Here is a 9,124-nt window from a genome sequence, read left to right as displayed (position 1 = left end):
GGGGGGGAGAGTGGAGGGGGGGGAGAGTGGAGGGTGGGGGGGAGGGGAGGGGGGGGGGGAGTGGAAGGGGGGGGGAGTGGAGGGGGGAGAGGGCAGAGAGGGGAAAGACCTCTCCCCTCTCCCCTTAAACTTATGCCCTCTCTAGTCTTTAACATTTGGAAACAGATTCTGACTGTCCAAGTTCATAAGATATTTAGTTTAATTCAGTTTAGTTTAACGAAACAGGATGAAACAGGCCCTTTGCTCGAGCCCGAGCCAACCAGCGATCACCCCTTACACTAGTTCTAATCTACACACTAGGGACTATTTACACAAGCCAATTAACCTACAAACTTGCACGTCTTTGGAGTGTGGGAGGAAACCGGAGCACCCGGAGAAAACCCACGCGGGTCACGGGGAGAACATGCAAACTCCGTACAGAGAGCGCCCGTAGTCGGGATGGAACCCGGGTCTCTGGCGTTGCGAGGCAGCAACTCTACTAAAAGCCTCTAAACCACCGCCACCCCTGGCAGCACATTCCAAGCACCCGCCACTTTGTGTAAAAAACGTATCTCGTTCATCTCCTTTAAACCCTCTCACCCAAACGATGCCTTAATGTCACCACGTGTACGGACATACAGCAGCTGTTTGCGTGCTTTGTTACATGAGAACGATAAAGCCTTTACTCGATGACATAGGTCGTGCAAGGAGAAAAATACCAGAATGCGGAAATAGTGTTACAGTTACGGAGAAAGTGCAGATTAGAAAAGCGCAATGAGGTGGGTTGGAAGATCGGGACCGCCTCTTTGGTTTACGCGAGGATTACTCAGTAACAGCGAGTTGTTCCTGAGTCTGGTGGTACGTTTTTGCCAGTAGAGAACGGGGTTAAGAGGGAATAACCGAGCGGGGGGGGGTCCTTGATAATGTCGGCTGCTATCCCGAGGCAGCGTGCAGTCTATACAGGAGAGGTTGGCGTGTATGAGGGACTGGGCTATGTCTACAACTCCCTACTACAGGCAGCTGGGAGAGAAGATTGGGAAGGGATAGTAGGAAGTTGAGTTTAGTTTATTAGGGAGGGATTCCATGTGGCGGCGCGGCTCTGGCTGCAGCGGCTCTCCGGCAGTCCTGTTTGTTTTGTGTTTTTTGTGTTGTTTATTTTCGTTTTGGTTAGTCTAGTTTTGGTTTTTAGTTTCTGTTTTGGGGGGGGGGGTTGAAACGGGGCTTGCTGTCTCTCCCTGCGGGGGAATGCGGCTTTTTGTCGTATTCCCCTTCTCTGCCTCCGTCTGCGCTGAGGCCTAATGGCGGAGCTGGCGACCTCGAGGCTCAGGAGGCAGAGCCCGCCAGGACTCGCACTGAGCTCGCTCCCGTGAGGGCGGCCCGGCTCGGGGCTGGAACAGGGCTTCCGTGAGGGGCTGTGACGCTCCCGTGAGGACGGCCGGCCCGAGGAAGGAACGGTGCTCCCGTCGGAGTGGCCGAGCTCGGGGAGGTACGGCGCTCCTAGCCCGAGGGAGGAGCGGCGCCCAGTCGGGGCGGCCCAGCCCGAGGGAGGAGCGGCGCCCAGTCGGGGAGGCCTGGCGTGAGGCTGAGACGGTGGCAGTACTCACGTGGGGGCGATCCGGCTCGGGGCTGGAACGGTGCTCCGGTGGCTTGGACGGTGTTCTGGCGGTGGTGGCCTGAGTCCGGGGTTCGGCCGCGGGCCAGCGGCTGCGTCAGCAGGACTGGTGGGCGGCAGCTTCGACCACCCCGGGGCGCGGTGTTTGAGCCGCGGGACAGTTTTTAACATCGCCCGGGGGGTATCGCCTCAGCGCAGAGGGAGAAGAGGAGGGAAGAGACTGCAGCCCTAAGACTTTTGCCTCCATCACAGTGAGGAGATGTTGGGTGGACTCACTGTGGTGGATGTTAATATGTGTTTATTGTTGTTTTTTATTGTATTGTATTGTATGTATGACTGCTTCAATTTCGTTCAGACTTCGGTCTGAATGACATTAAAGGTTATCTTATCTTATCTTATCTTAATGTCACATGTAGTGAGGTATAGGGAACACAAAGCCTTTTGTTACATGATATCCAGTCGGCAAAAATACCTGATTACAATCTAACCGTCCACAGATACAGGTTAATGGTGAATATGTTCAATGTCAGGTAAAGTCCGATTAAAGATGGCCCGAAGGTCTTCAATGAGGCTGAAGGTAGACACAAAATGCTGGAGTAACTCAGCAGGACAGGCAGGCAGCATCTCTGGGGAGAAGGAATGGGTGACGTTTCAGGTCGAGACCCTTCTTCAGACTGAGTACACGGGAGGTCAGGACCACTCTCTAGTTGGTGAGAGGACGGTTCAGTTGCCTGATAACAGCCGGGAAGAAACTGTCCCTGAATCTGGAGGTGTGCGTGAGTTTGTTTTCACGTTTCTGTACCTCTTGCCCGATGGGAGAGGGCGGGGGGAGAAGAGGGAGTGACCGGGGGTGAGACTGGTCCTTGATGATGCTGCTGGCCTTGCCGAGGCAGCGTGAGGTGTAGATGGAGTCGGTGGAAGGGAGGTTGGTTTGTGTGTGTGATGGTCTGGGCTGGGCTGCGTCCACAACTCTCTGGGTCAGCCGCCTCCCTCCGGCCGGCTGTCGGCCGGTGTAAGGTCCAGCATTGGCAGCGAGACAGGAAGACACCACGGCAACAGCGGGCAACACGGCGAGATCACCACGGCAACCGAGGTGACAGGCACAGCAGGGATTCACAAAGTGACCCAGATTGTAAACAGCACTGTGTAGGAAGGAACTGCAGATGCTGGTTTAAACCGAAGATGGACACAAAACGCTGGAGTAACTCAGCGGGTCAGGCAGCATCTGTGGAGAACATGGATAGGTGACGTTTCACAGAGTGCTGGAGTAACTCAGCGGGACAGGCAGCATCTATGGAGCTAAGGAAATAGGCAACGTTTCGGGCCGAAACCCTTCTGGGTTTCGGCCCGAAACGTTGCCTATTTCCAGAAGGATTTCGGCCCGAAACGTTGCCTATTTCCAGAAGGATTTCGGCCCGAAACGTTGCCTATTTCCTTCGCTCCATAGATCTAGCATCTGTGGCGAACATGGATAGGTGACGTTTCGGATCGAGACCCTTCTTCAGACTGACGGTCAGTAAAACACTTGTCATTGGGGAGAGACAGACCTGCAGACAAGACAAGTTTGCAACAACAAACACCATTGTCTGACCATCGCGGGGAGACTCTGTACACACGAGGCATTATTCCCAGATGCTGATAAGCAAGGCATGGAATGTACGATCAAAATGTCCCATTTTCCAGAATGTTCTGTAAACAGTGACGGCCTTTCCTCCACTGACGCTCTCGTTATAACCTCCAGGCCCCAGGCTGTGGTGGCGGCTGCTGAAGGTTCTGGTTCGTAACCTTGGTGGGGAACGGGCTGGTATGTGGTGAATGTCCCGTAACTCTGACTCACCACGATGGAGTGGATCCCTCCTATCCATGTTCTCCACAGATGCTGCCTGACCCGCTGAGTTATGGTGCAGCAGCATCTATGGAGCGAAGGAAATAGGCAACGTTTCAGGCCGAAACCCTTCTGGGTTTCGGCCCGAAACGTTGCCTATTTCCTTAGCTCCACAGATGCTGCTGCACCCGTTGAGTTACTCCAGCACTCTGTGAAACGTCACCTATCCATGTTCTCCACAGATGCTGCCTGACCCGCTGAGTTACTCCAGCACTCTGTGAAACGTCACCTATCCATGTTCTCCACAGATGCTGCCTGACCCGCTGAGTTACTTACTCCAGCACTCTGTGAAACGTCACCTATCCATGTTCCCCACAGATGCTGCCTGACCCGCTGAGTTACTCCAGCACTCTGTGAAACGTCACCTATCCATGTTCTCCACAGATGCTGCCTGACCCGCTGAGTTACTCCAGCACTCTGTGAAACGTCACCTATCCATGTTCTCCACAGATGCTGCCTGACCCGCTGAGTTATGGTGCAGCAGCATCTATGGAGCGAAGGAAATAGGCAACGTTTCGGGCCAAAATCCTTCTGGAAATAGGCAACGTTTCAAGCCGAAACCCTTCCGGGTTTCGGCCAGAAACGTTACCTATTTCCTTAGCTCCATAAATGCTGCCTGACCCGCTGAGTTACTCCAGCACTCTGTGAAACGTCACCTATCCATGCTCCCCACAGATGCTGCCTGACCCGCTGAGTTACTCCAGCACTCTGTGAAACGTCACCTATCCATGTTCTCCACAGATGCTGCCTGACCCGCTGAGTTACTTACTCCAGCACTCTGTGAAACGTCACCTATCCATGTTCCCCACAGATGCTGCCTGACCCGCTGAGTTACTCCAGCACTCTGTGAAACGTCACCTATCCATGTTCTCCACAGATGCTGCCTGACCCACTGAGTTACTCCAGCACTCTGTGAAACGTCACCTATCCATGTTCTCCACAGATGCTGCCTGACCCGCTGAGTTACTCCAGCACTCTGTGAAACGTCACCTATCCATGTTCTCCACAGATGCTGCCTGACCCGCTGAGTTATGGTGCAGCAGCATCTATGGAGCGAAGGAAATAGGCAACGTTTCGGGCCAAAATCCTTCTGGAAATAGGCAACGTTTCAAGCCGAAACCCTTCCGGGTTTCGGCCAGAAACGTTACCTATTTCCTTAGCTCCATAGATGCTGCCTGACCCGCTGAGTTACTCCAGCACTCTGTGAAACGTCACCTATCCATGCTCCCCACAGATGCTGCCTGACCCGCTGAGTTACTCCAGCACTCTGTGAAACGTCACCTATCCATGTTCTCCAGATGCTGCCTGACCCACTGAGTTACTCCAGCACGCTGTCTAACACCCAAGGCTATTCCACTTTCCTTTGTCAAACTAAATTTAACACTGAGTCACATAATTGCATCAAAAGCTGGAAGAGAGGTGTCGGTGTGAAGAATGTTTTATAGTTAGCTGGAGGGCTGGAGTTTGGACTTGTGGAAGCACTGTTGCAATTGTACAGGTGCAGGTGAGGCCACACCTGGAGCACAAGGGACAGGTTTGCTCACACAGTTTAAGAATGAATACATTGTCATTGGAAGCAGTCCAAAAAGATTCACCAGGGTAATTCCTGACCTTCTGGGCAGGCCCTTCGGCCCATCGGGCCCGTGCCGACCAGCGATCCCCGCACATTAACACTATCCTACACACACTATAGTGATCATTTTTACATTTACCAGGCCAATTAGCCACAAACCTGCATGTTTGACAATAGACAATAGGTGCAGGAGTAGGCCATTTGGCCCTTCGAGCCAGCACCGCCATTCAATGTGATCATGGCTGATCATCCCCAATCAGTACCCCATTCCTACCTTCTCCCCATATCCCCTGACTCCGCTATCTTTAACAGCCCTATCTAGCTCTCTCCTGAAAGCATCCAGAGAACCCGCCTCCACCACCCTCTGAGGCAGAAAATTCCACAGACTCACCACTCTCTGTGAGAAAAAATGTTTCCTCGTCTCCATTCTAAATGTTACTCCTTATTCTTAAACTGTGGCCCCTGGTTCTGGACTCCCCCAACATCAGGAACATGTTTCCTGCGTCTAGCTTGTCCAAGCCCTTAACAATCTTATATGTTTCAATGAGATGCCCTCTCATCCTTCTAAACTCCAGAGTATACAAGCCCAGCCGCTCCATTCTCTCAGCATATGACAGTCACGCCATCCCGGGAATTAACCTTGTAAACCTACGCTGCACTCCCTCAATAGCAAGAATGTCCTTCCTCAAATTAGGGGACCAAAACTGCACACAATTTTGTGTTTGGAGTGTGTTTGTCACATGTCCTGTGGCCAGCAGTGACCAGAGTGATATTCACCTTCAGCTATCCAGAATATAAAGTGTTTGCCACCCTCTATATACATCCACAGGTGGTGAAACTTCCCTCAGCAGTTGTGTTGCAGCCCCTTGAACTGTGGCTGAAACTGCCATCTCTGCAGCCACTGTAGGATGAGTGTTTAGAAGAATGAGGGGGGACCTCATTGAAACGAACAGAATGGTGAAAGGCCTGGATAGAGTGGATGTGGAGAGGATGTTTCCACTAGTGGGAGAGTCTTAGACCAGAGGTCACAGCCTAGAATTAAAAGACGTTGTTTTAAGAATGAGATGAGGAAAATGTATTTAGTCAGAGGGTGGTGAATCTGTGGAATTCTTTGCCACAGACGGCTCTGGAGGCCAAGTCAGTGGATACTTTTAAGGCAGAGATAGATAGATTCTTGATTAGTGCAGGTGTCGGAGGTTATGGGGAGAAGGCAGGAGCATAGGGTTAGGAGGGAGAGATAGATCAGCCATGATGGAATGACAAAGTTGACATGATGGGTCGAATGGCCTCATTCTGCTCCCATCTCTAATGAACAGAGATCTTGGAGCAGCTGGGAACAACAAGGCCTGTCGGGATCGGACTTAGAAAAGATCACTGCAGAGATACTGTGGGGTCTATAACGGGCAGCGGGTAGTGCTGTTGCCTCACGTTACTGGAGACCCCGATTCCATCCTCAACTCGGGTGCTGTCTGTGTGGAGTTTGCTCGTTCTCCCCGTGACTGCGTGGGTTTCCTCCCACATCCTAGAGACGTGCGGGTTTGTAGATTAATCGGCCGTCTGTAAATCGCCCCCTAGTGTGTAGGGAGTGGATGGGAGAGTGGGATAACATAGAACTGGTGTGAACGAGGTGATCGATCGCTGGTCAGCATGGACTAGGTGGGCCGAAGGGCCTGGCTCCATGTTATATGGTTGAACCTTGTGTACCGAGGTACAGTGAACAGCTTTGTTGCTGTGTGCTATCCAGTCAGCGGAAAGACAATACATGATTACAATCGAGCCGTCCACAGTCCACAAGTCCAATAAAGTCTGGTGAAAGGGAGTCTGAGGGTCTCCAAGGAGGTAGATGGGAGGTCAGGACCACTCTCTAGTTGGTGAGAGGACGGTTCAGTTGCCTGATAACAGCCGGGAAGAAACTGTCCCTGAATCTGGAGTTGTGCGTGAGTTTTCACACTTCTGTACCTCTTGCCCGATGGGAGAGGGGGGGGGAAGAGGGAGTGACCGGGGGTGAGACTGCTGGCCTTGCAGAGGCAGCGTGAGGTGTAGATGGAGTCAGTGGAAGGGAGGTTGGTTTGTGTGATGGTTGTCCTGGGAACCTAATGACCAGTTACTGCGACAATAGGTAGACGCCCAAACGCAGTGTGCCGGGATCAATTATGTTATTAAAGTTCTCACAGCCGCCTCAACCCACCTGATCTCCCAGTTGCTCAACAGCTCAACACTCCCATTCCCACACTGACCTTTCTGTCCTGGGCCTCCTCCATTGTCAGAGAGATGCCCAAACACAAATGGCAGGAACAGAATCTCATATTCCACTTCCTCATATTCCACTTGAGTAGGTTACACCCCAGTGGTATGAACATTGACTTCTTTAACTTCAACTAACTTCCCTTCCCCAGCCCCTTTGATGCCTTGTTTTCACACCTTCCACTTCCTTATCTCTGTGTCTCCCTCTCCCCTGAGTCTCAGTCTGAAACTAACTTCCCTTCCCTTTCCCAGCCCCTTTGATGCTTTGTTTTCACACCTTACACTTCCTTATCTCTGTGTCTCCCCTCTCCCCGGAGTCTCAGTCTGAAACATCACCCATTCCTTCTATCCAGAGATGCTGCCTGTCCCGCTGAGTTACTCCAGCATTTTGTGTCTTAGCTTCTTGGTCACAGGCCCTTCGGCCCAACGAGTCAATGCTGACCATCCATTTGCAAATGGTTTTAGTGTAAAGTGTACACCCCCTGCACAATAGGGTACAAGATACAATAACACACACACACACACAGAGACACACACACACACACACACACAGACACACACAGAGAGACACACACACACACACAGACAGACACACACACGCCACGCTTCAAGGTGTGTACAGGAGCAACACGCCTCTGACTCACAGGGAAGTTTAGAGTCACAGACACAGAGTGTTGGAGTAACTCAGCGGGACGGGCAGCGTCTGTGGAGAGAAGGAACGGGTGATGTTTCGGGTCGAGACCCTTCTCCAGACGCTACTGTCGCCTGTCCCGCTGAGTTACTCCAGCACTTTGTGTCTATCTGTGGTGGAAGCCAACACCTGCAGTTCCTTCCTGCACATTCACATATTAAGCAGCCTTGCAGTAAATATCAGAGGCGGAGACAGACTGGTCCAACTGGGCATGTGGGACACACGGGGGCTGAATATTCCCGGGATATTCACACAGTATTCCCGGGAATATTCCCAGAGTAGGGGGGGTATTTGCTGAATATTCCCGGGAGAGGGTGGATTTGCCAAAGTTGTCCCGGGATTGGGAATTGCCGCGGGGTCGGCCCGTTCCCGGACGCGGTTGCCAACGGGAGAGGGAGAGGGAGAGGGAGAGGGAGAGGGAAGGAGAGAGGGAGAGGGAGTGGGAGTGGGAGAGGGAAGGAGAGAGGGAGTGGGAGTGGGAGAGGGAGGAGAGAGGAGATGGAGAGTGAGAGAGAGGGAGATGGGATGCAGGGATGTAGAGAGAGGAGACAGGATGAGAGGAAGGAGGGGAGAGGGAGAGGGAAGGAGGACGGGAGAGGGAGATGGGAAGGAGTGGGATGAGGAGGAGGAGGAAGGAGAGAGGGAGGAGGCGTAGATGGGAGAGGAGAGAGGGATGTGGGAGATGGGAGTGGGAGAGGGAGTGGGAGAGGGAAGGAGAGAGGAGAGAGGGAAGTGGAGAGGGAAGGAGAGAGGGAGAGGGAGTGGGAGAGGGAGAGGGAACGGGAGAGGGAGAGGGAGCTTCCCCAGCCGTCACTCACCGACTCCGGTCGCGTCCCGGCGCCGCGGTTCCCAGCGGGACATCCCGCTCCCCGGCGCCGCTCAGCAGCTGCCGCGCTCCCGCCCCGTCCCCGACTCCGCCCGGCCCGGCCCGGCCCGCCCGCCTTGTTGTGGCCGGGGCTGGAGAGGCGCTCGCTGCTCCTCCCTCTCTATCTCTCCTCCTCCTCTCTCCCTCCTTCCCTCCCTCCCTCTATCTCTCCTCCTCCTCTCTCCCTCCCTCTCTATCTCTCCTCCTCCTCTCTCCCTCTCCTCCCTTCTCGCTCCCCCCGCCCGCCGACACATGATCCCCACCCCCCCCCCCTT

This window comes from Amblyraja radiata, unplaced genomic scaffold (genome assembly GCF_010909765.2).
Source record: "Amblyraja radiata isolate CabotCenter1 unplaced genomic scaffold, sAmbRad1.1.pri scaffold_788_ctg1, whole genome shotgun sequence".
In the NCBI taxonomy this organism is placed as follows: domain Eukaryota; kingdom Metazoa; phylum Chordata; class Chondrichthyes; order Rajiformes; family Rajidae; genus Amblyraja; species Amblyraja radiata.
This window is presented reverse-complemented; position numbering follows the sequence as displayed.